Here is a 27897-nt window from a genome sequence, read left to right on the forward strand (position 1 = left end):
GGCTCCTGTCCTCACCCTGCTCACCCCCTGCATAGGGGAGGGGGAACCTCACCCCACTCTGCTTCACACCCCTCTCTCCTCAGGAGGCTGTGATTCTGACCTACAGTCCTTCATCTCTGTTTAGGGTAGCTGTGGCCCAGGCAGGGCCTGCTCAGCCATAAACACACACACACACACACACACACGCACACACACACACACACTGAATAGGCAACTCACTGAAATAGAACTAGTTGATTAATTAAAGCACCTATGGGATTTTTCACAAACCAAATTAGTATTTTTATTAAAAAAACTTTTAGTGCTATTGAGCCTACATAGGAAGAGGCCTACTTATGTAATTGGTAAGAGTGTGATCTGATTAACTTTGTGAAGAATAATGTCAGTATTTTTAAAATTATAATTAAATTTGTCATAACTCAATTATACAATTTTGAGAATCGTATACTACATAAAAACAAAAAAAACAAAAACATTGGGGGGATCTATGTATATTGATGATTACTGGAAAGTCATTAGTGGTGGGAATTTTAAAAAATAAGCTTAATATCCATCTAACAGAGAAGAAAGAAATCAGAACGTATCTATGAATACATTTAATCTACATTAATTGGAACTAGTAATGTCTACCACGTGTTATAAAGGGAACAAGTAAATCACTATATAATGTAGGATTTGAGCATGTTCTTTAAAACAAATCAATAAAGCCCTAAAAGGACCAACTGTTGAAAGCCTCTCACAAATCCAGAAATGATAAGGAAAATATTGAAAATTTGACTGTGTAAAAAGAAAAGCTTCTTCAAAACAGAAACAATATAAACAAAGTAAAAGTTATAACACAGACCTGAAGAAAAAAAACTCAGTAATTATATGGAAATAATAAATGTGCAGAACATATAAAGAATATCACTAAGTGAATTAGAAAACTAGGAAAACGTATCATTATGAAAATCACAGGGAGAAATACAAACGGCCAACACACATACACAAATATGCACAATCTCCCTAATAAGTGGAGAAATCCAAATTAAAAGTAAAAATATTTTAAAATCATAAAATTGGCAAACATTGATAATTTCCTGTGTAATTAAGGGTGTGGGGAAATAGGAATTCTCATACACTGATGGTAGAAGTATAAACCATTGATTTCTTTTTGGAACACAGATTTTTAATTTTATGAAAATATTAAACATTAACATTTGCTGCAGTATTTTATTTTTAGAAATCAATCATAAAAGGAAAAAACCACTTAACTAATGCAACAAAAAGGTGGATATACAGGGATGCCCAGTACAGCGTTGGTAACAATAACAAATAACTGAAATTGACATAAAAATTCCTCAGTGAAAAAGTGACCAAATTATGGTAAAATACCCTATGGAATAATGATATAATTATAAATAATAATGAGAGAGACCTGTAGGTACTGATAAGCAATAATCACCAAATTAAATCTTATATGGAAAAGCCAATCAGTGAACAATATGCAAAGCAAGATCGTGTCACGGAAACATATGTGCATGTTTAACTGTGTGTAGGTGAATGCAGACGAGGGGGTGGGCTGGGAGGTGGCGGGGATACATTTATTCTGTAGACCTAAGCACTACGTGAATTTTTATAACAATAACACATGTGTTTCTTATGTGAGTAATTAAAAACAATTTACTTTCTTTTTTTTTTTTTTTTCTTGAGATGGAGTTTTGCTCTTGTTGCCCAGGCTGGAGTGCAATGGTGCGATCCCGGCTCACTGCAACGTCTGCCTCCTGGGTTCTAGTGATTCTCCTGCCTCAGCCTCCCAAGTAGCTGGGATTACAGGCATGAGCCACCACACCCGGCTAATTTTTTGTATTTTTAGTACAGACAGGGTTTCTCCATGTTGGTCAGGCTGGTCTCGAACCCCCAACCTCAGGTGATCCGCCCCCCTCGGCCTCCCAAAGTGCTGGGATTACAGGCGTGAGCTACCACGCCTGGCCAATTTAATTTATTGAATTGTAAAAAGGTATGTTTTAACCCTATATAAATGTATGACTATATGGAGATAATTATTATTCACCTGAATAAAAAACAGCAATATAAAGACACAACTAGGTAACAGTACAATATTAAATACTATAACATCTAATCCAATATTAAAATTATATACATACACATAGATACAGGTAGGGCTGCCAACAAGTGGTCTCCATGTCTAAAATTGTGGTAATTGTTGCAGAGACCTCTGTGACTATATTGGAAACCTTGGAATTGTACACTGTGTGGGGGTGAAATTTATGGCATTTTAATTATATCTCGAAAGTTCTGTTAAAAAATGAGTGGCTTAATATTCTGTTAAGTAAGGAATGGTTTTATTTAAAACATAAATTAATAATTTCCAGTGGATTCCCTTAAAAAGATTACAGCAGGGATTTCCAGATCGAACCCACCCCCACCTCTAGAGTTTTTGGCTGTTTTCTCAAGTCTTGAATTCAATGAGGTGAAGCAGGAAGAAAGTGTTTAGGAAGTCAGTGGGTTCCAGAAGAGCTGGTGCTGGGTGGGGCAGAGTGGGGAGAGATGCTCCTTTCAAATGGAAGGTTCTGGAACCCGCCAAAAGGGAGTGCAAGCTGGGGCAATCTTCCTGGACAGCCACCAGAGAAAGGCGTCAGACTCCACGCTCCCGCTGACATCCACAGACAGGGACATCTCACTGGCTTTTAAAATCATCAACTCTTTTTATATCGACACAAAGAAATAATGAAAAGGGGAATTCTGGTTTACAGTCATTTCATTAAATTATCCAAAACAACTTTTGAAACAAAAGCTATAAAAGTGAAACTCAAAATTATTCTCTGCTTAATAAATACTCTCAGTGGCTCAGATATAGTTCAGGCAAACTAGCCATGGATGCAGCCAAAGCCAGGGGGTGGAGGGGGTCCCGGCGTGCTCCAGGAGGCCTCTCCGGTGGGTCCGGCAGCTGTTCCCTCGGCGCTGCAGCCCTGTCTTTGCTCAGCTGGGGGCCTCTATTTTGCAAACCTCAGAATAAGTCATAAGCCCCGTGAAGACATCCAAGATATTCCTTAGGGTTATCTGAAATAAAGAAAGATCAATTCTTCTAAAACATGAGACAGAGAATTCCGATTTCAGCTGACGCTGGCTGTTCCCTGTCAAAGCAGCACACGTTACTGAAGAAAGTGAACACCCCCTTGAAAGCGGTGAAGAAACCCTGAGAATATCATTAAATTATAATTAAATTTTATTATATCAAAATAGAAAAATTTTGTATGACCTAAAGTTCAATAAAGTGCAAAAGATACATGGTATACAGGAAAAACAAAACAAAAAAACAAAACAGGCCTGGCATAACACAAAGGTGTTAATACCCTTAATATATAACAAGTCTCTACAAATAGGGAAGAAAAGACTACCAACAAGCCCATGTAAGCATGTCAGAGACATGAACAAACAGTTCAAAGGAAAACAAAAGAACAAATGGCTTTTAATCTCATTCAAAATGTGAAAAAGTTCACATTAAAACTACACTGAGAAACCACTTCAAGACAAAATTTTAGAAGTTTCACATGTAACTACGTTAGTGTGGCTGTGCCCACATTGTTGTGAAGAAAGCTGACTCAGCACCTGTGGAGAGGAGTTTGGCAACATCTAGCAAAGCTGCATAAGCACTAACACTTTGACCCATCGTCCAACATCTCAAAATCTATCCCAAAGTAGACTTGCAAAATATGAAGACTCATGCACAGGAGCATTGGCTGCAATATGAGAAAATGTAGAGCATAGTTCTAAACTCAAATCTCTGTAAGAATCACAATGAAATTAGATAACACTTACTAATAAATAATAAAAATTACACAAATTGAAAATTGGGAGATGCAGCAAAGAGCATTATGTGAGAGCAATCTATGAGATTCGTTATTGAAATTAGGAACTTGACACTTTTGGAGGCCAAGGTGGGAGGATCACTTGAGGTCAGGAGTTTGAGACCAGCCTGCCCCACATAGTGAAACCCCGTCTCTATGTCTTTACTAAAAGTACAAAAATTAGCCAGATGTAGTGGTGCATGCCTGTAGTCCCAGCTACTCGGGAGGCTGAGGCAGGAGAATCACTTGAACCTGGGAGGCAAAGGGTGCAGTGACTCGAGATCCTGCCACTGCACTCCAGCCTGGACAACAAAGCCTGACTCTGTCTCAAAAATAAATAGGAAAGAAAGGTAAAAATTAAGTATACAACTTAAGTTAGAAAAAAATAACATCAGGAGAAATCCAAATAATGTAATGGAAGGATAACAGATGAGAAGAGAAATTAATGAAAGAGAAAATAAGGACAATAGCGGGAAGGGGTAACAGAGCCAACAGCTGTTTTTGAGGAAAGTGTATTATCAAGAAAAAAAGAGAAATCACAAAAATTCATATCAGAACTTAATAAAAAGACATAATTATAGAGGTAGCAGAGATTACAAAACAGACAGTTGATATTATGAGGAAATTTATGCTGAGACATTTAAAATGTGTACAAAATAGATAAAATCTTAGAAGGTATAATTTTCTAAAATGAATTCATGAAGAAATAAAAATCCTAAATACTTCAGTAGCCATTATATAAATTTAATTAGTAGTTAAGAAGTATCTTTCCCCATCTCCGTCTTTCTCTCCATTTCTTTACCCCACCTCCACCTCCTGCCCCCCACCCCCCACACACCCCTAATAGTATTAGTGGCTAAATACCAAAATTACAATGGAGTTGGCATTCAAATCTGATTGAAATATTTCCATGAAATTGATGAAAGGGGCTAGTTACAATTAACTTGATGAAAACACTGTAATTTTAATACCAAACCAAAAAATTAAGTATAAAAAGAAAAACTGTGCACCAATCTTATTCAGGAGCACTGACATCAACTCTCCAAAGGAGTGGGAGGCAATGACCATGCCTCAAATGTGAAGAATCAATACAAACAATACAGTTAGTGTACAGCTCAAAACAGCATATCCTGAAACGCTCAACCTTATACCTAATATTTAAAAATATTTGGAACACACAGAGCCATGGGAGTGGCTTTTGGAGAAATGTTCATGAAGGAAGAAAGATTACAGCTAAGTTTAAAAATACTGTTACAGTTTTGTTTGCTTGTTTTGTCTTGAAGAGGAGGTAAAAGTTGGAGTAAAAACAGGGAGTTTGGGCCGGGCGCGGTGGCTCACGCCTGTAATCCTAGCACTTTGGGAGGCCGAGATGGGCAGATCACGAGGTCAGAAGATTGAGACCATCCTGGCCAAGGCGGTGAAACCCCGTCTCTACTAAAAATACAAAACAAAATTAGCCGGGCGTGGTGGCAGGCGCCTGTAGTCCCAGCTACTGGGGAGGCTGAGGCAGGAGAATGGTGTCAACCCAGGAGGTGGAGCTTGCAGTGAGCCGAGATCGCGCCACTGCACTCCAGCCTGGGTGACAGAGCGAGACTCTGTCTCAACAACAACAACAACAACAACAACAACAACAACAACAACAAACCAGAGAGTTTGGTGTAAAGTGGGAAAAGCAAAGAAACCTGCATGGATGGGCTGAAGGGTGTGCTGGGAGAAGAGTGAGAAATACGTCTGGGGAAGAAATTGGAGATGGAGGTTTAATCCCAAGTGATCCAAAGGGATGTACTGAAGAATTAATGTGTGACTAGGAACAGGGAGGTTATGGAATTGATCGTCAACCCAACAGTGGGCACTCAGTTCCACTAATGAATGAGGACTGTGAGGACAGACAGACTGAGGGGCAGGCAGATGAAGGCGTGGGTTGTACATAAAACAGGTCCACTCGATTGTTGACAAGAAACTGTTTTCAAGTTCCGTTTTGCCATGCATGGAATAGCTTTTCATTAGCTGAATTTAGTGACATATAAAATCATTAAACTAAGGCAGACACCCAGAGTTCCCACATGAAAACCAAATGTAAACCAGCTGTGACCCACTTCAATACCATCATTGGAGATCAGAAGCTGAGCCCTTTTCTGATGTTTAAAACCTGCATAATATTCAGTGTATTATTATTTGTGTATCTATTTCCTTTGTGATGGAAATTTGGTTTGTCCCAATTTTCTATTTTATTAAAACATTGCTACATAGAAAGTCCCCTTGCATATATTTCTCCTAATGGTAGAAATATTTTACATAAAAGACTCTAGAAATGGGATGAGATCCATGGGTTAGGAGAATTTTAAAACAGATAGGTCCTCCCAAATTGCCCTCTTACAAATCATACAAATTCATATGCTTCTAGCAGTTACAGAGAGTGGGTGTTACCCCCCATCCTCACCAACACTGAATGTTACACATGAGAGCTGAGTATCCCTTATCTGAAATGATTGGGACCAGAAGTGATTCCGATTTGGGTTTTTGCAGATTTCAGAATGTTTACATTATATATGCTTACTGATTGAGAATTCCAAATCCAAAAATTTGAAATCTGAAATGCTCCAGCGAGCACTTCCTTTGGGTATCATTTAGAAGTTGAAAATGTTTTGGGTTTTGGAGCATTTTGGATTTCAGATTTTTGGATTTGGGATGCTAACCTGTATTAAACATCTGTGACAGCCTGAAAGACAAAAGCACACCTCAGTGTTTTATTTTGCTTCTTTCTGCTCACAGTTTCCATAAACTTTTTTTTTTATCTCTGTGCTGGTACATGCTGTGTGTGAAATGCTACTCACCCACAAACAGGTCCAGCCCAGATGACAGCTCCGCTGTGAAGTCTTTCCCATTCTCATGGGGAACACTATTTACTTCCTGATATCCAAAAAGAACGGTGCAAATATTCCTCTCAATTGCATTGTGAGGTTTTCCTTTAAAAAAATTTTATGTGGAGCCCATTTTCTAATCCTTTATTCCTTATGTCACTGGTTCCTTGTACAGATTAGGTGCAAATATTATTTGATTGGATGACTGAATGATACCACAAGTTCCTTCTAGCTCTGGGAATCTGTGTTGCCATGATTCCACTGGCCTGGGACCTGTACATGAGCAGCAGTTTTAAAAAGCAAAGCTCCTATCTTTAAATAAAACCATAAATTCCTTACTCATTACTCACACCTGTATCAGGAACAGGTTTGGATACAGGGGAAATTCCAAGGATGACGGGTATGGATCCGAAAAGACAGTGATGTCCAAGTACAGGCGGTGCACTCCACAGGTCATCTCCGACAGTCACTGGAAGCCAGGTAAAGTCTGTGGTCTCATGGCCACAAGCCCAGTGATTTGACCTCAGAGGGTATCCTGCATTAGAAGCAAGAACGAATCAGAGATTTGAGGAAATAGGAGAGGTCATAATTGTCACCATGCCTGCTTTCTCAACCTAAGGACTGACAAGCATCTAGCCTTGAGCCAAAAAGGCTGCAAATACATGTGTATTTAGTAGTGGGCTGTTGCACTCCAGAGCTGGAACACGGCTTTGTACTTTGATTCTCCAGCCTCCAGGAGACTCATAAATCCTGCACTCCATGATCCAAAATGGTGGGTTTCCTTGAAAAATGTAATTAATATAATTAATTATACATAGATTCAAAAATATTCACTTTGTAGAATAAACAGAACTGACTTATACAATTCACAAAGTTGATATTAGGTGGTTTTGATAGTTCCATTAAAATTTTTGATAATTAAGAGCTTTTATTTACTTTCAAAATTTGGTGGTAATCCCCAGTCTTCCTGTGCAAGGAATTACATTTAAGAAAAACAGTATTGCATAAAGGCAAGCAGATGATTTTGAGAGATCAAGATAAAGACAAAGAGATATTAATGTCTCTGAACCTGACCAACACCTGAAAATAATAATAATAATGATAAGGGTACATCTAGTGCTCCAGGGCTTCATTAAAAAAAAAACTTTAATCGTCTCAGGAACCTCAAAAATAAGGTAGAATTATAATACTTTTACATAGATTCAAGGGATTTGCTCAAGATCACAATTCTATTCAGTATCAGAGTAAGGACTGGATCCAAGCATCCTGACTCCCAAATCTGTGCTGCTGAGCACTGTGCTATGTATAAATGTCACAGATCATAAGAAATAGAAACACCTGACTACAGGAACGCCCTCTGTATTTACACACTTTGGTAAGCATTAGGAAATGGGGCTACTGCAGTGAAATTGAGATGAGCTTGGGAGGTCAAAAGGAAGCATTCTGCTACTCCAGTGAAATGAACACTGTGGTTTGCTCATTCTAACATGGAAAAAAAATTTCTAATGTATCTACCCTTTAATTAACTCTTCCAAAAGAAGAAGCTGGAAGACAGATGCAATTAAAGGCTCAAATGGAATTATTTCTACCTAATGGAAGAGTTGCCCATTTTGTGAAACTGTGCTAGAAGGACCCAAACAATGCTGATGACAATTATCAGGATGATAAGCAACCTGGAAAGACAACGAGTGATGTAAATCATAGACAAGTCATGATAGGCGCCTCCATCGTGCTTCAGTGCTTGCATTCATTCTTGTTCTATTTTATTACTTTTACCAAACAAAACATAGCTCCTTGAAATCACATGAACCTATGCCTAATGAGAATCAGTTAGTAAAATGCCTGTGACTAGTAATCTTCACCTATGCAATTAAACATTCATTCATAAAATAGTTCAAATGTAAGCGAATGTGTTGAATGAAAAGTACATTAATACATTAATTAGAAAAAACATTCTATTAAAAAGACATTATTTGTATGATAAAAGAGATCACCATTTTTGTACTTTTTCACAAACTTACAGAAAACTAAGTCAGCTTACACAGGTGAATCTTAAAAACCTCTAACCCAGAATGTAAAGTACATCGGCCAAAAATGCTAACCTAACGCATTTCAATACTACAGGATTCATGTAGGTAGAACTAACGGAATAAAATACTGGTAGTCTGTATAATCCTATCTGTGGTTCCTGGGGTCCAGGGAGAATGAGTTTGTCACCTTCCCACCTCCCATGAGCCAGTGTTTTTTCCATGAATAATAAAAACAGCAGGATTTACTTGCCTGTCCAGAAAAGGTCATCACTTCTGTGTGTTCTCCTGAAACAGGTGGTGGCTGGGTGAAAAGGCGGACAGCATTAGGGCTGGAGATGGGGGCTCCAGAATCTTGGATGAGCTTCTGAAACCTCTGCAACTTCCAGCCACTAAATGGAATGAGCCACGGAAAGCTTTAGCCCAATGCCCAGAACAAGATCAGGGTTTAGTGCATGGCACTGCTCTCCTTGTAGTTCTGTCATCAGCCGCCACACATCCATCAGGAACACACATCCTGAGTTATTCTATTTATAATAAGCACAAACTAAAAGAGAGCGAACTCTAGCACACAAAGTTGTAGTGGCTAGCTTTGGAAAGGAGGAGATACAAGGACAGTTTTGGGGTGCAGGTAACTTCTAGTTTTTGACCTGACTTGTAGTTCCATGGGTGCTCACTTTGTGATAAGTTACAGAGCTGTGTATTTAGGTTTCATGTGTTTTCTGTATGTAGGTTGTACTTTAGATTTTTAAATGTTTCACAAAATACTATGACAGTATATGGTCTATTGAAAATGTAGAAGGAGAAAGAGAAGACTCTGTGGTCCATTCTGTCACTTGCCAGCCCCTGGCTTCAGGCCCAGATGGCTCTAGGTGTCCTGGGTTGACTGAACTCTTGCAGCAGCCTCTTGGAATGAGCATCTTCCCCCACTCTGTCCCTTGGTAACATGGGCCCATCCTTAACGGCTGCGTTTGATAAACTCATCTGTGTTAGTGTGTGGATGACTCATCTGTTACCTCCTTCATGTGATGTATATAGGGACATCTGGATGGTGCATTCACCTGTCGGAGCAGGTGAGAAATGCATCCCTCATGAAAAACATGAATGAAGTTTTGTGAATATATGGTTGAACGTCGGGAGTGTCAGCAAAAGTCAGGTACAATTAGAGACACTTAAAAGGAAGAAAAACAATTTCATTTAAAAATAGGGCCTTAGTTTTTGTATGTGGAAAGAGATAATATTAACCTAAATGTCTTCTCCTGTCTCTAGCACTCTAGCACTCTGATTAGTTTCACTGGAACCAACCACTGGAGCCTCTAATCCGCTTCTCCATCTGCACTTCTCCAAGAGCATTCTAGGCAGAGCCCAGGGGGCCCTCGGCAACCCCCTGTGAGGAGGAGCTCGGTCTCTCTCTCTCTCTCTGACACCTGCTTCTGGACCTTGGTGTGGAAGTCCATGGAGAAGGGGTGCTGCCACTACTGAGGCTGGAGGTCAGAGGCTCATCAGAGAGGCTACCCTGACCTCCTAGTCCTGGGGCCAGCAAAGGGTGCAAGCACTGGCTAGTGGCTGGGTGCTATGACCCATGAGGCATACATAGAAACCAAGTCAGCATTTTGTTGATCTCCCAAGAAAGCTTCAATTTTCTTCACTATTCATAATAATGGCAGAAAGTTCATTTTAGGAATATTTTCAATAATTATTGTCACCTGATGAGTAAATTAAACTACTACAAACAATCTGATTACAGAGCAGTGAAAGTCAGTTCAGTTCTCCAGCTGTCTCAGGGGGACCAAGAAGTGGCAGTGCATATTTGAATACCTACTCAGGCAGAAATGTCACCAAATGCAGCCAGTGCATCTTATCCAATTCCCATTTACCTCATTCTACCTCAGCCTCCAGTACCCTCTCCATACTCTATGGACTTCCTCCAGTCCAAGCCACTCACCAAAATGGGACACCCAGACCCAAATGACTTCAAAAATCCAGCAGGGAGGTTGAAGAGCGAGGTGAGCAGAGCAGCAAACACACCAAATATCTCTGCCTCTGACCACTGCACAAGCTCTTCTGTCCCTCTGGTCTTCTGTTTTTACCTCCAGACATAATGGATTTCTAGTTTTTCATGTTTCTCTACACCTTAGAAACATTCCTCAGAATTCATACCCTGAAAGGGATGTCCTCAGTTCATGGCTTGCCTGTGTACAGAATGGGGCTGATCTTCCCTGGCCTCCCTGTGAGAAACATGGGCAGCAGCTTCAGGAACTCCCCCAGGATGCAGGCGGCCTTCATGTGAGACTCCTCCATGCCTCATAGGCAGTGCTGTACAATACCTTGCCAGGAACACACAACATACTCATGAAACCACCAACCACAGGAGATTTTAAAGGTGAGTGTCTCTACCAAGTGTTTACCAATACAGTAAGAAATGATGTCATGGCTGCTGGAAAACAATGGGCTTTGGTATAAAACAGGGACTTAACTCCCTGGTCCTCTTAGGTGAGTGTTTCACCTCTAGAGTGTCAGATTTCTCATCACTAAAGCAGACCTAGAGGAAAACCAGAGGCTAATCTTCCTCAGGAGCACAGATGCAATAAACAGAGTAGAAAGTACCAATCCTTAAGTCAATTTGAAGAACCAAAACCAAACCAAATGAAACAAGGCAATCAATGTATTGTGCCAGATGACATGGCATATAGTGAAACCTTTTCAGTGGTTTTAAAATATTAGGGGAAAAACAAGCTCTGGGAGTGGCTACTGGAGAAATTTTCATGAAAGATGTCATGCTAAAACAAAATATTAAAGAATAGACAACTTTTTTTCCCTCTTGTGTAGGTAGTGGAAATATTCTAGTAAGCTTGTTATGAAGTGCAGGAGCCCGCCTGCCTGATTGAGCTGGAGGGGGTGTTGGGGGATAGCAATCCACAGTGCTGGAGAAAGTGGGCTTGATGCTTATCACAATCAAGGTCAACTTACGAACACTTTAATATGTGACTAGAAAGAACAGGAGAGTCTGTAATGCATTACCACCTCAGGAGTTGGCACCGAGTTCCATGGTTGGATGATGGGTGGATGGACAGACAGATGGACAGGTGGATAAATAGGTAGACTTGACATGAGTCAAGTGTTCTTGGCTTCTGGGAAGAAAATTTTTTAAAGTTTCCATTTTCTACAAATCTAAACAGCTTCCTCTGAAGCTGAATTTAGTAGCATTTAAAAATCATTAAACCAAGACAGAGTTCCTACATATAAACCAAATGCAGGCCAGATATTACCTACATTGCATGACAGCAGAAGCAGGATTGGACCCTGGCTGTCTGACACAAACACCTGTGTTCTTCTGCACTGTGCCATGGGAGACAAAAACATTTCATAAGAAATAGAGACTAGAATATGTATGTTCTATGTATTTACACACATAGATGACAATCAGGAATTAAGGCTAACCACATCTGGGCTTTGAGTCATATAAATAGGTTGGGAAAGATACATTTTACTACCCTATTGAAAGAAACCATTTATTTCTCACTCCAGCAGGAAAAATGTTTTTCAGTATTCACTTATCTGTTCATTGGCTCTTTTACATATAGACCAGGAGATGGATAGCAGGAAAATAGCCCCAATTGGAGGCCCAAGGTCATGAGCAATTGACTCAATGTAATGGAAGAGTGGAGCACTCGGAGATACCTGTACTAATGGGACCCGTGGGTGAGAACTATTAGGATGAGAAATAACCTGGGAATGCAATTAAATATTCAAATATTGAACAGAACACAATTGAAATCTCCATTGTGCTTTATTTTTTGTAGTGATTCTTGCAGTCATCATTGCCTTTCCCAAACAAAGCAAGCTACTTGATATCACATGAACCTGTGCCATGAGGAACGATGATCAGTTTGTAAAATGCCAAAAAAGCTATTGTTTGCCTACATTAGTCACAATATTTTATCTACGTATTTCAATTTTTATCTAGGTATTTCAATTCAACATATGTAAATACAGTTCAAATGTCAGAAATTATTATCTAGTACATATTTGTAATATATCAATGAGCAATAACCACCACACTACTTCTCTTAAGAATCATTTGATGAAAAAAGCAGACTCCCATTCTTGGATTTTTCTCAGTTTGCACACATCACTTACTATGACAGCCCCATGTCCACCAGACATGTGCCCAGGACAAGAACAGGAACTGTAAGCTTTTCTTATTAACCTAGATTTCTAAATGCATTACATATTTATGGTTAGAAATTATTCTAAATATCTGAAAGGGTTTGAAAGGAAGTTTCCCTTCCACTCTGAACTCCCAAACACCAAGTCAGCATTTTTGTTTGCACATCATCTCTGCACTGTATCTGCAAATACAAACAAGCACCAGGAACGCATGCTTCTGCATGATTATATTTATACAAAGTCTTCTGTAGCTCTGCATATATCACTGGTCAATGCATCTTAGCTACCATTCTGCATTTCAAATGTAAATCCATTTCATTATTTAAGAGTTATAAAGTAATCTTGCTATTGAAACCATGCTGCAGTTAACAGCTTTTTCTGCGTCGCTCCTGGCACTCATGCATGATTGTATCTGGTGAAGCATTCCTGGAAGTAGGATGGCTAGAAAGTTACACTATCTTTAACCTTGGCAGAACCAAACTGCCTCCTGAAGAGGTCATGTGAGTCAACAACCCCCTGGCCATAATTTTGGCTTTGTGTTTCACTCTGAGTTTAATCCATGTGACATGAGTCCTAAAGGCACTGACAAATGAGTATTGCAGGATAAGGGGCACAGCTGAAATCTTAATTTTACTACTTCACAAAATTTCAATAGTTTAGTTTCCTCTGTTTGTAAATGTTAAAAGGAAGCATTACAGAAAGATTACAATTCAAAATGATTGATATATTAATTTTTTTTAAGAGACAGAATCTTGCTCTGTCACCCAGACTGGAGTGCAGTGGCATGATCTCGGCTCACTGCAACCTCTGCCTCCTGGGTTCAAGAATTCTCATGCCTCAGCCCCCTGGTAGCTGGAACCACAGGCATGTGCCCCCACATCCAGCTAATTTTTATATTTTTCTTTTTTTTTCAGAAAATTATTTTAATAGTTACAAAACTTTTTTTTTTTAACAGAATCAGTATAAAATAGCAGTTGATTTCTCCATAATTATCAGAATTTATACTTGAGGTCTTGGCTAAGTGGGGCTGAAATCAACAAAAGGTCTTGGACTGTTGGCTGAGAAATCATCCTAGGAAGCCTGTCCTGTTGATATCTGTCATGCTTAGCTCTTATGAGATGACCCAGTCCTTAAAAAAAAAAAAAAAAAAGAATCTCTCTTTATTCATTCTTTGGAGGCTTGAAATGAATTCAGCAGCATTCATTAAACACCTTCCAGCTCCTGTCATTTACCACTTCTTCAACATTCAGTTCTGACTGCATCCATTTCAACTTTGTCTGCTCTTTTCTAAGTTGCTTTAATAACGTTAAATCGTCCAAATTTTTTTCTCTCTCTTCTCAGAGGTTTTTTACTACTGCTGAAGTCTGGGCTATACAATTTTTTTGGACTCTGTCTCTACTGGCATGAGCTGCCATCAAAGACTCATAAAGTTGTTTACAGGTTTGGCTGGCATCAATTTTCCCTGCAAAGGAAGCTGTTGGAACCATAGTGTTTAATTCATGTACTATTCTGTCATCAATAGGCCTCATCACCTTGAGTAATTCCTGGAATTCGGCGAAGTCCTCACAGTTCACACCGCCACTGGGTGCCGCCATACTGGACCTAGTTTTTATATTTTTCATACAGATGGGGTTTTGCCATGTTGACCAGGCTGGTCTCAAACTCCTGGCCTCAAGTGATCTGCCTGCGTCAGCCTCCCAAAGTGCTGGGATTACAGGCATGAGCCACTGTGCCCGGTCATATTAATGTTTGTAAATGGAAAATGTGTGCATTGCTCAGGAAAAAGTAAGCTACCACCACTTATCTGTTCGAGATGCCTGATGGTGTGCTTAACATGATTAGAATAAGATGAAGTTTCTTTTCTTTGTTACATTTTAAAAATAAAAGGCTATTCAAATGAAAGACTAACCCGAGTAATTCAACTCTTAATGAGAGATAAAACTAAAACTTGACAAGGATTTGGAGAAATGGCTACTCTTGTAGGCTGTTAAAGGAGCATAATTTAATGTAACCATTTAGGAAAAAGTTTGGTGTTATTAATGAAAATAAAAGATATGCACCCTTCTCACAATCTTCTCAACAGAAATGGGTGCCTGCATTATTCAAAAACATTGACAAAAATGCTCAAAGCAGCATTATTTGTGAGAGCCAAAATTATAAAAAAATCCTCATATCCATCAATAGTAGTGGATAAATTACAATATGTGACTGCAATGGAATACTATACGGTGAGGAAACGAAAGGGCTATGGTTATGCTTAACTACATGACTGAATCTCTAAAACAACGTGAGCAAAGAAGCCAGACACCAAGCAATACATATTGACTTCTTCTATGCATAATTATCCAAACCTGGAGAAGTCTAAACAGGCCATTAGAAGTCAGAGCAGTCACCTTCAGAAGGGACCCAAAGGTGGCTAGTGGGTCTGGAACACTGACCTGACTAGGGGTGCATGGGTGCTCATTTTGTGAGGAATCACTGAGCTGTACATTCGTGTTTTCCCTGCTTTCTATACGTGTGTTAAAATTTAATTTTGAGATGTTTTACAAATTCCTGTGACAACATAGGTCTATTTGAAAATTGTGAACGGAAAATGAGAAAATGTCAAACATCCTTTTTGGCTGCTGCCTTTCACCCCACTGCCCTCAGGGACCCTTGGCCTGACCTGACAAAGTACCCTCTTGAAATTAGTCCCTTCTGAGTCTGTCCTTGTCCATCATGTCCAAACTCTTACTGAATGCCATTGGTAAACACTGTAGTAATGTGTTAATGGCTGGATACTGCTTTCATAGAATATGCATGAACTGTGTAGAGGCAATGCGTTATCCCACAGAGAAGGTACAAATTCCATTCTCTATGAAGACACTGATGGACGGTCCTGAGGACCCCATTTAGGGCAGAGAGCATAAGGAGAGGAAGAAATAAGAGACAGTAAGGGGCCAGGTGCAGTGGCTCACACCTGTAATCCCAGCACTTTGGGTGGCTGAGGTGGGCGGATCTCGAGGTCAGGAGATCAAGACCATCCTGGCCAACATGTTGAAACCCCATTTCTACTAAAATATAAAAAATTAGCCAGGCATGGTGGCATGTGCCTGTAGTCCCAGCTACTCGGGAGGCTGAGGCAGGGGAATCGCTTGAACCTGGGAGGTGGAAGTTGCAGTGAGCCGAGATCCCGCCACTGCACTCCAGCCTGGGTGACAGAGCGAGACTCCGTCAAAAACAAAAGACAAAAAACAAACAAACAAACAAAAAACAAAAAAACAGGGATATCTGTAATGATGAAGAAACTACTATTTTTTAATTGGGGTTAAAGGTATAACCCCAATTATTGTATCTGGGAAGAGAAAAGGTTGAATTAAATGTTCTCTGCTATCCTTCCCCACTCTAAAACTCTGTAGATAATTCCAATGGAACCCCATTGAGGGGTTCCAATTCACTTTTATCTGCACTTTTTGCAGAAAAATCTCAGGGAGAAAGCAGGGCTGTCTTACCTTCCACCTCTAAGGAGCTCTCTTGTGCTCTTTTACTCCAGTGTTGGCTCCAGGACCTTGGGTAGAGGGTGCTGGTGATATGAAGTGGTCCAGGAGCTCATGAGGAAAAGCAAATGATAGGCAGCATCAGAACTCAGAGTTCTGGGTCCAGTGGAGACCTTGGGCTGCCTCAAGGGAGGCCACTTAGTTTTCTATTTCCCTATGTAAAATAAGACTCCTCCAAAAATAAAACTGTCACCTGTAGCACTAAATTACGTGCTATCACACATGAGATCACGTGGAACTTCCTGCATATTTCTTGGTGATCCAAGAAGTCTAGATTTTAAGTTCTAAATATCAACTTAGAGGACAACTACTGAAGCCTAATTTTGGAGGAGAGGAAAGAGTGCAGGGCCATTTTTCTTTAGGGAGAAACTCTGGGCTTCCTGAGTAGTTAGAGAACTGGGGAAAATGAAACCACAGCCCAGAGCCTGCGATAGGAGTGGGGAGTGGAGGCTGGAGCTGTGCTCAAGGTCAGGCTTCTCCTCTCCCCTCCCAGGGCACTGGAGCTCCAGCAGTGAACCCAGAGTGAATATTCCCTCTGTCATCCACCCTGGGCGATCCCTGGGTGAACCAGGATCTCCTGGGCGAACCAGGAGTCAACAGCAAGGACAGAAACATGAATGTGCTTTTAAAAGTCCTAAAAATTCAGAGGATGATCATCAAGGTTTCCTACAGCCCTGGGCAAACCCTAGGAGTACTTTGTCTCCAGGTTCAAGCATGTGCCTGTGAGAGGCGTGGCCCTCACCTTCCCTCCACCGCAGGTTGAGGGAACCCTAAACCTCTTTTGGACAATATCAAGGAGTGCTGACTAATCCAACGCAGAAGCTGTGACGTTTGGCAGATGCAGAGGCAGAAAAGGTGTTTTGGGAAAGATCATCTTTAAACAACACGGCACCCTCATAGCCCATAGAGACAGTTCTCACCACTACGCCAATAAACTTGGAAAAGACCAAACCAAACTTTACACATATTTCCTTTTTCTTTTTGATTCTATGCCCCCTCCCTCAGCCTCCCAAGCAGCAGGAATACCCTGAAGGCCCCTGGGAACCCTTGCCCACTGAGTCCCACCTGGAAAGCAGTTCCCTACCTGGAGAGTCCTCCTCATCAGTTATGCTCTCCAGCACCCACACTGGAGAAACACAAACAACAGGAGAAGTCATTTGAGAGAGGCTACCCACTCCTACTCCCGCTGAAGCCCCACTGCCTCACACAGGATTCCCTGGTCTTTCCTCTGGGTTCCCAGATATTCCTGCAGCCTCTCTGGCCATAGCTTTCTACTTGAAAGTCATTTGCTCTCACCAGGCCCATAATGCTCCTTCCGAAAGGAACCCAGAATCAGGTTTCCGTACACTAGATCCAGCAAGTTTGTTCCTCAGGAAGTGAGCCATTTCAAGGTAAATACTCCCCTCTGAGGTTGATGGCATCTGCAATTATAGAACACATTAGGAGGATTAGATGATGCCACGCATGTCACACATATCTGTTATTCTCTTGGCAACTTTAGAAAATTGTAAGTATAGTGTTAGAGTCAAAGGTCAAAGTCCCCCAAAACTAGCACAAAGTACACCTACAGAAAAGACAAGAACTTTTCCAAAAGAATTTACCTTTAAGATTTATTTAGATGGGCAGTTTCACAACTCTTTTTTATTTTTCTTTTTTTTTTTTTGAAGGAGTCTCGCTGTCCAGGCTGGAGTGCAGTGGCTTGATCTCGGCTCACTGAAACCTCCGCCTCCCGGATTCAAGCGATTCTCCTTCTTCAGCCTCCCAAGTATCTGGATTACAGGCACATGCCACCAAGCCCAGCTAACTTTTGTATTTTTAGTAGAGATGGGGCTTCATCATGTTTGTCAGGCTAGTTTTGAACTCCTGACCTCAGGTGATCCGCCTGTCTTGGCCTCCCAAAGTGCTGGGAATACAGGTGTGAGCCACCAGACCCAGCCACTTTCACAACTCTTAATCCATGGGGAAAACTGCAGCTAAGGGAAAGGCCTCCGCATTGCAGTGGATAGGGAATGCTGCCATCTACAAGGCCCCAGTATGCCAGGTGTGGGTTGGTGAGAGGCTGCCAACCAGTACCACCCAGCAAGGGAACTGTGGACATCATAGATAATGCACACTGTCAGATTCCCATGTGTATATTTGACTGGAAAGGAAAGCAGCCAGGAAAGTAACATTTCTGTTTAACACCAAGAAAAGTGTCTTACATTGCCAGCATCTTCTTTTTTGCAGATGTCTCCTACAGCACCCTCAGGAGGAGCTAGGAGAACACAGAGTAAAGGTCAGTGCCCTGGTGGTGGCAACTGTGTCACCCAGAGAGCTTTGCTTGGTGTGGTGCATGGAGGTAGCTGATCACAGCATGTGCCAACCTGATGCTGGGCCATGCTCCAGGTGGAAGGAGGAGGGCAACAGAGAGAGCAGGAGGGAACTGAGACAAGGAGGCCTAGGCCTTGTCCTTGTCCTAAGGCATCATGAAGCAGCACAAAGGAGTAAACCCAAAATGGACCTAAAATGCACACCAAGGTTCAACAGAAGGGTCCCTTCATCACTCACATGATTTGAAACTCTTCTACACAAACAAGGCTTTCTTAACGTATTCAAGATTATCTCAGTGTACTAGAATCAAACTATGTTGGTACTGCATCTATTATCTATTTTACAGGATTTATCACTTGATTAAAAGCCAATTTTTTTGGTGAAATAGATTCAATTTTAGGCAAATTATTCTATTTATTGCAAATTCTTTTTCATACAGATAACCAAAACATTAAAAATACTGAAATACTACAGATTAGAAATAGTCATACTTTCCCCTTTTTAAGTCTTCTTCTTGAGCCATGGTGCACGCACGGCACTCTCGGGCTGCTGTGATCAGGAGATCCAGGATCCTTTGTGCCACCCTCCCTGGAGACATTACCTAGAGGTCTCGCTTCAGGCAAAGAGGCCAAGCTCAGAGCCTGCTGGATCTGCTCTGCTGAAGCTAAGGGACATGACTCAGACACGCTCTACAGTGGGAAGCGGTTTCCAGGTTCAGATATGCATCATCTACTGAAATGAGGAAGTAGAAAAAATAGAAATTGACAAGTTCATGAGAAACTGCCCATGAGTGCAGGAGTAATTATTTTTGTCAACTGCCTTACATTCAGTATGTATTCAGACATATATAAGGTATTTTTATAAAAGTTGCAATTTTTAATTTTTGTCAGTTATGTTAAATCTAACTTATCAGCTGTCAATATAAAGACTCTACCTCATTTTCTTTGTGGTTTCCAGAAAATCTAGCACATGGTAAGTAGAACACCAAAATATTTATTAAATGAAAACACAGAGCAGGGATTGGGGACAGGCAGGCACGCAGGCAGGCAGTTATATTTGCTTACCTGGATGATAGTAAACTACACAAAACCTTAGTTAGATTAATACTGAAATTGCCTTCTGCTTTGGCTGTTTGCCGTTTTGGAAGAAGGACAACAATGAAGATGAACAGGAAAGAAATAATAGAGACCTTTGCTTACTAGCTAAAGGCTACCTACTGTAACACGAAATTGTCTACAAATGGTTTTCAACTCTGCGTGCTGTAATTCAGTGACAGAGTTCCCTAATTCCTCCTGTCTGGCTTCAAGTCCAGCTACATCGCCGCTGTCTTCTTTACAACTTGCAAGATGCTGCTGCTACTGCACTTATCTGCTGTATGAGATTTACACTTGTTTTAAAGCAAAACTTTATTTCATGTAGGCTAATGGCCAGGCAGGCTACACTAGTCAGTTAACAGTGAGACGGTTCCTCATGGAGGAAAGGTTAGGTTGAGGTTGAGGGTCCTTAATCCAGATGTATAACAGAGTTGCCACGAGGCAACGGAAACCACACTGAGTGGTGCAGTGTTCTTATCTGTCTCTCTTCACCATTTTTAGCTGGCAGGATTTGAGCATTTTAGGGCTTGTGAACATTACTAAATCTACTGAAATATATCACTGATCCTTATAAGCTTTGGCCAGCTGCTGAGCAAAATAACTTCAGAACTGTTCTATGTGGTCCCCCACGTCTTAGAACCTGTGAGCTGACCCAAAACATCCAGGGATCTTTGTGCTTTTGACACTGAGGACTATGCTGGTCTGTAGGAAGATGTGCCTATAACTGCTCTGGGTTATGTGACCATGGAGGTCACTTTATGGTGATGGGCAGAGTCTGGGATCTCTCAGGCTCAGTGCTTTAGGGCTTGTACATGAATGCTGGACTCCCTGCATGGTGATGAACACCCTGTGACTGACGCACAAGTGCATGTCAGCAGGTGACTGTCAGCATTAGGCCACACACCTGAGCTCATGTTTTGACTTTTTCATTCAGGAGCTCAAAAGCTGGGGCCACTCCCATTGGCCCTTCAGATTCTCCACCTGAGCAGTGAGGGTAATAAAAGGTGGCTCTGGCACGGGTGAATGAGTCATGTATGGAGAGAGTAGAACAGGGGTGGATTTTACTTTTTAGAAGTGGAGACTGGCAATTGTGCTGTGTAAATGGAAAATCTCTCCTGAGAAAACACACAGCCTCCCCTATACTAAAACACACACAATCATATCACACGATTCAGACTCATAAGACACCAGGCAAGCGCACAGCCCAGCACCCCCATAGGAGTGCAGCTGGTTCATCAGATGGAGACATTTGGTCATAATTTTTGCTTGGAGAACTTAAAAAAAAAAGTCCACTACCCTTATTCCTATCAGAATCCCAGAATCAGGGTGGCTCTTCACATTGAAGCCAGCAAGGATGTCACACCTTTCTTGACATCCAGACTTTTCTTTCTCAGCAAGTAATTCCAGAGTACTTATTGGAGTCACACCTCAGAGGGGCCACCTGCACGACCTGCAATACAGAAACAAAGCTATATGAGGGGCACATTGAGCTGTGGATTGTTTGCACCTGGCTCTGTTTCTCTCAAAGAGCATTAAAAACTGGATCAGAAACTGTAGTCAACTCCAAGGCCCCCAAAACAAGGGTAGGATGCACACTGGAAAAGACATGAGCTTTTCCTAGAAGGTGTATCTCTTAGGTCCATTTAGGTCGGCAAGTGCAAAATGCTTAATCCAAGAAGACATTGCTTCCAAGAACAAGGACCCCAGGGATACAGTCTATAACCTGAGGCCATCATATGTAAATGTCATTTTGGATTACATATCAGTTGCTAAGAATATCTCCTTCCACCACCCCAGAAAACAGTATTTAATGTCTATAATGCACATTGTTATTTTTTTCACATGTAAAGTTAATTGAAAAAGCAACCAAGAAAGGAACATGTCTATTTTAGGGAAAGCAAGGCAACCTCACCCTCACGTCGATCGGCCTCTCTTCATCTCCTCTGCCCTCATGAGCTGGAAACTACTGAGAGGCTAGAAGGACACAGAGCAACAGTCGGTCATAGATGCTTCTGTTCATGATTTATCCAGGGAGCTCTGCTGAATGTAGACAATAGGACAGTGTGTGTGGATGTGTTTGGTTAAAAGCACAGCTTGGACTGCGCTAGAAAATTTTTCCTCATGAAAAGACAGGCAAGAAAGAGGAGCATGAAAGGAGTGAGAAACTGAGTCCCTGGCATTTTGCTAATGGCAACCTAACGCAACAAGAATAAGTCAGTCTACAAACAGTACTGAAGTACATGCTGTAATCTGATGAGAATCCCATTACTCACACTGCTGGTTTTGAAACCCAGCTAAATGGTTTTCTAAACCCCGTAAAACAATATTAGCTTGTAAGATTTATGTCCCAAGACCATTTTTATGTCAATGGATCCACATTGGCTGTCACTGCAGTTATTATGTGTTTTAGGATTTTGCACTTGAATAAAAGCAAAGTTTAATAGACAGATTGGATTAAATTCCAGGCAAAACAGTCTATTGTATTTATTCACTAATCCTTTGTTATAACCAATGACAGAATTAGAAACACTGAAATTATATCCTTTAAAATAACCATTATTAATAACCCACTATTTTTTCATCCAGACCGCCTTTTCTTTGTCATGTATGCATATTAGTTGAGTTTGAAGAATATCTGTGCTTGTTCTGGCCAGCTGATGTTGGACAGTTTATTTCAGGAGAGGAGATGTGGGTTGAATACTGGTATGTTTTAACTCTGCAGTACAAACAGTTGCAACAAGTTTGGTGAACTAATCACCAAATGGCCCTTTGCTGCCTTATTTGTCATTGTGCCTTATGTGTAGCTTGCAGGATTTGATCACTCCTATGTCTTTTGGTGATAATACACTCTACTGTTACAAAAATATTTCTTCAATCTTACCTGTTTGGGGCCAACTGCTGAGGAGTGTCCTCAGCACTGAAAGAAGTTCATGAAAGTCTCTCAGTGCTGCTTCCCAGTGACAGAACTTGTGACCTGGCCATGGCATGAGAAGTATCTGGGCCCTCTCTGTACTGCCCACACCAATGGCTATGCCCAGTGATACAGTTACATTCACTGATGTCTGCCCTAAGCTATGTGATTACTGTGGCCACCCTGTAATCACAGCCAGTGCCTGGGATGTCTGCAGACTCACAGAAATCTAGGACACACATGAGTGAGGGAGCCACCTATGCTTATAACTCATGGCAGGGTTGAAAGCCACCCTTCTCGGCATGATAACTGCAGTTCAGCGACTCACTGCTTCAGCCTTGGGGCCACATGTCTAGGTTCACATCTTGTCTCCTTCACTGAGGATCCTGCAAGTTTGCGCACATTCATTTAGCACCTCAGTTTCTCCATCTAAGGAGTCTGGACAGTAAACTACCACAACTCAGGTGAGGTTTGTAGTGAGGGTTGAATGGGGTACTAAAAGTAAAGTGTGTGTTGTGTATGGTCAGCAAGGTCAATTAGAGGTGAACTGACTTGCCTGAGGTCTCACAACTTAGCAAGATTCAGAGCTGCTTTCAAACCCAGGAGATAAGCTTCCAAGTCAGGGCTGATTCCATAACACAGGCCTGTTTTGTCCAAAAATAACCACTTCAGCTTAGCCCAAACTTGGTTTTGAAGGAATCAGATAGCTCTAGGTGTCAAAAATGCTTTTGGTGACATCCTGATTCCATGCAGTGGCTACTTCCAAAAAAATTTTTTTTAAAGTGAGTGCTGTCTACAAAATGAACCAGTAACCTGACAAAAAATCCACAGATACCTGGTCTAATGGGATGAACACCAGTTTACCTGGAGAGGAGAGTGACCTGCTATATCATCTTGGTGCTCTAAACTCATGATACACAATTATCTCTTATGACTTATTCCTCCCAAATGTAAGTGGCTCTGCCTGAGCCCACTGCCCAGCTACAGAGATGAGCACAGCCCAGCCTTTGAACAGTGCTCAGGATGAAGCGACAGGAGAACCATTTTGGGCATCTCTTACCTCTGAGGAGGGCAATGGGTTGGGTGAAAGTATATTATTGATATGTCTGTAAGTAGAGAATTCTGGGTAATACACAAAAATATGTTTAGGAATCATGTTGTGGTAGATAAATGGACCTAGACACAGACATTATCATTAGATATTTGGGAAAACTCATGATATGAGGAGAAGCAAAAGCAACAGGCTCTCACACGTCATGAGCTCAGTACACATTTCCGTCTCAGGAAAAGAAGGAAGCCATGTTACAAGGAAGGTCAGGCTTCCGTCTCAGGAAAAGAAGGAAGCCATGTTACAAGGAAGGTCAGGCTTCCGTCTCAGGAAAAGAAGGAAGCCATGTTACAAGGAAGGTCAGGCTTCCTTCATTTGTGAAATGCTTCCCTGCACATTTCCTCCACTCCAGATTCACTGTAAATTTCTGATATTAGTAATTTAAAAGGCAATTAATGATGTTAAAGCAAAAACAAAATAGACATTGCCATATTCTTCCAGTTACTAGCTAACAGGGAGCCTTGGTGTGCAGAACAGAATAAGAAATACTATGTATTACTAAAAGGAAAAAAACAAAGACATCATCTTGAAGAAAGAACTAAAACTATAAATTGTGGAATAAGAAGACAAATTATTTTTTGAACAATCTAACTAGGCCATTTGGAAGGACATCATTCAGTAGGGAGTATGAATTTAACTGTACAGTAGCAATATACATTTCATATCTTGAGAAAATAGATATGAAGCCAATAACTTCTCTACCTTTTTATATATAGAAAATATGAAGTAATCTATAAGAATGCTATTAATGTTAACAAGTTCAAAGTTGCAGAGTATAAGGTTGACACTCAAATGGCAGCTGTGTTAATATACACCAACAATGAACAGTCCAATAAGAAAATTGCATATGTAATTCCATTTATAATAAGATGTAAAATGATTACATACTTAGTAAGATAGCTAACCAAGGAAGCAAAATACTTATACCTCAATAAGAACAAAACATTGCTGAAATAAAGTAAAGAGGATATAAATAAGTAGAAAGGCATCCTGTATTCATGGACAGGAAGACTAAACATTATTCAAGTGCAATACTATACAAAGTGATGTTCAGATGCACCACAACCCCTGTCAAACTGCTGACAACCATGTTTGCAAAAATGGATAAGAAAACCCTCAATTTCGAATGAATTTTCCAGGGGTCTCAAATATTCAATAATAACATTGTAAAAGAATTGTGTTGGAGGACACACATTTATGAGATTGAAATGTACAATACAGTTACATATACTCAAAAAGTATGGTCCTAGAATTAGGGCACCCATAAGGACCACTGGGACTGATAGAGAGCCCAGAATTAAATGCATACATATATAGCCAAGTGATCTTCAACAAAGTGCCATAAATATACAATGGAAAATGGGAAGCCTCTTCAGCAAATGATGTTGGTAAAACTGCACATTCCCATTCAGATAAACGAACTGAATGCTTACTTTACACCATATAAAAATTAACTCAAAATGTGTCAGAGACCTAAATATAAGAGCTAAAATTATAAAACTCTCAGAAGAAAATATTGGGATAAGGTTTCATAGCAGTGAATTTAGCAACCTTTTAATGAATATGACACTAAAAATAAGGCAATGCTTAAAAAAATCAATTTTTATCCCAGAACTTAAAGTATAATAAATAGAAAAAAATCAATTTTATACAAATTAAGGAAGTTTGTACATCTAAAGTTCTAAACAAAGGGAGAAATATTTGCAAATTATACATCTTGTAAGAAATTAAAAATTAGAATATATTCTAAAACTCCTAAAAATCTACAACAACAACAAACAAAAGACAAAAGACAATTCTAAAAATGGGCAAAGTACCTGAATATATAAGTCTCTAAAGGAGGTATACTCAGCAGAGGAAAAGCTGCTTGGCATCATTAGTCATTAGGGAAATGCAAGTGAAAAGCACAAACAGGTTCCAATATACACCTACTAGGATAATTTTCTTTTTTTTTAGACGAAGTCTTGCTGTGTTGCCCAGGCTGGAGTGCAGTGGCTTGATCTTGGCTCACTGCAACCTCTGGCACCCAGGTTTAAGCGATTCTCCTGCCTCAGCCTCTGAAGTAGCTGGGATTACAGGCGCGTGCCACCACGCCCAGCTAATTTTTGTACATTTAGTAGAGACGGGGTTTCAGCAACTTGGCCAGGCTGGTCTTGAACTCCTGACGTCGTGATCCACCCACCTCAGCCTCCCAAAGTGTTGGGATTACAAGTGTGAGCCACTGTGCCTGGCCTTAGGATAATTTCTTTTGTTTTGTTTTGAGACAGAGTCTTGCTTTATCGCCCAGGCTGGAGTGCAGTGGCACGATCTCGGCTTACTGCAAGCTCTGCCTCCTGGGTTCACGCCATTCTCCTGCCTCAGCCTCCCAAGTAGCTGGGACTACAGGCGCCTGCCACCAGGCCTGGCTAATTTTTTTTCTATTTTTTAGTAGAGACAGGGTTTCACTGCGTTTGCCAGGATGGTCTCGATCTCCTGACCTTGTGATCCCCCTGCCTCGGCCTCCCAAAGTGCTGGGATCACAGGCGTGAACCACCACGCCCGGCCGGATAATTTTTTTAAAGGAAAATAGTTTAAAATAAGTGTTTAAAGGAAAACAAGAAATTGTAACTGTGATACATTGCTGGTAGAAATGTATAAAGTTGCAATCACTGTGAAAAACAGTTTGCAGTTGCTCCAAAGGTTAAACATAGAGCTACCACTGGACCCAGGAATTCTAGTAGTAGGTATATACCAAAAAGAATGGCAAACAGAACTCAAACAGATATTTGTACACTAATGTTGATAGCATCACTATTCACAAGGGCCAAAAGATGGAAAAATCCAACTATCAGTGAACAAATGAATGTATAAAAACAAAGTGGTATATACATGCAATGGTACATCATCCATCTATAAAAAACAATTTTGATATATGATACAATGCGGATGGATACTGAAAACATTATGCCAAATGAAATAAGCCAGACACAAAAGGAATATTGTAGGATTCTACTAAAATCAAGTGCCTAGAATAATCAAATGCATAGACACAGAAGATGGGATAGAAATTACCATGGGCTGGTGCCAACCAGTCTTGTAAGGTGCGGTTGGAAACCGGGGACATGGCAGCACCCGGCCCAGTGCTCTGCCTTTTGGACGTTGATGGGACCCTGACCACCCTGCAGCAGAAAATTACCAAAGAAATGGATGACTTCCTACAAAAATTGAGGCAGCAGATCAAAATCGGAGTGGTAGGCAGGTTGGACTTTGAGGAAGCGCAGGAGCAACTGGGAAATGCTGTGGTTGAAAAATATGATTACGCGTTTCCAGAAAATGGCTTGGTAGCATACAAAGATGGGAAATGCTCGTGTAAATGGAATATTCAAAGTCACCTGGGTGAGGTCCAAATCCAAGATTTAATCAACTATTGTCTGAGCTGCAATGCAAAAATTAAACTCCTGAAGAAGAGGGGTACTTTCATTGAATTCTGAAATGGGATGTTAAACATGTCCCCTATTTGGAAGAAGCTGCAGACAAGAAGAATGCATTGAGTTCTACGAATTCAATAAAAGAGAAAATATAAGAGAAAAAGCTGTAGCAGATCAAGGAAAGAGTTTGCAGGAAAAGCCCTCACGTTTTTCATAGGAGGCCAGATCGGCTTTGATGTCTTTCCTGACAGATGGGGCAAGAGGTATTGCCTGTGACATGTGAAAAATGACGGTTATAAGGCCATTTATTTCTTTGGAGACAAAATCATACCAGGTGGCAACGACCACGAGACCTTCACAGACTCCAGAACCGTGGGCTACTCCATGACGGTGCCTGAGGACACACGCAGGATCTGTGAAGAGTTTGCCTAATATGTGAGTGGGAGGGGCAGGGGTGGTCCCGGGGGACTAGCCAGCAAGGGGCATTCGGTGGCCAAAGCCAAGGGCCCTCCCGCATATGCTCACCCACCCACAACCCAGCCAAGCTCTGTGTACTGTGCCAAGCATGTGTGGTCTTGACCTGCACCCCTGACATGCCATGCCTCCACCTCCAGTGCCAGAA

At 40.9% G+C, this 27897-nt stretch overlaps 2 pseudogenes; one reads left to right on the forward strand and one right to left on the reverse strand.

Annotated features, from left to right (window-relative positions):
* Positions 1 to 837: 837 nt before the first annotated feature.
* LOC117976779 (protein MIX23-like) lies at positions 838 to 27734 on the reverse strand (annotated as a pseudogene).
* Positions 26970 to 27707, forward strand: LOC117976840 (phosphomannomutase 2-like; annotated as a pseudogene).
* Positions 27735 to 27897: the final 163 nt, after the last annotated feature.

This window comes from Pan paniscus, chromosome 17, assembly GCF_029289425.2.
Source record: "Pan paniscus chromosome 17, NHGRI_mPanPan1-v2.0_pri, whole genome shotgun sequence".
In the NCBI taxonomy this organism is placed as follows: Eukaryota; Metazoa; Chordata; class Mammalia; order Primates; family Hominidae; genus Pan; species Pan paniscus.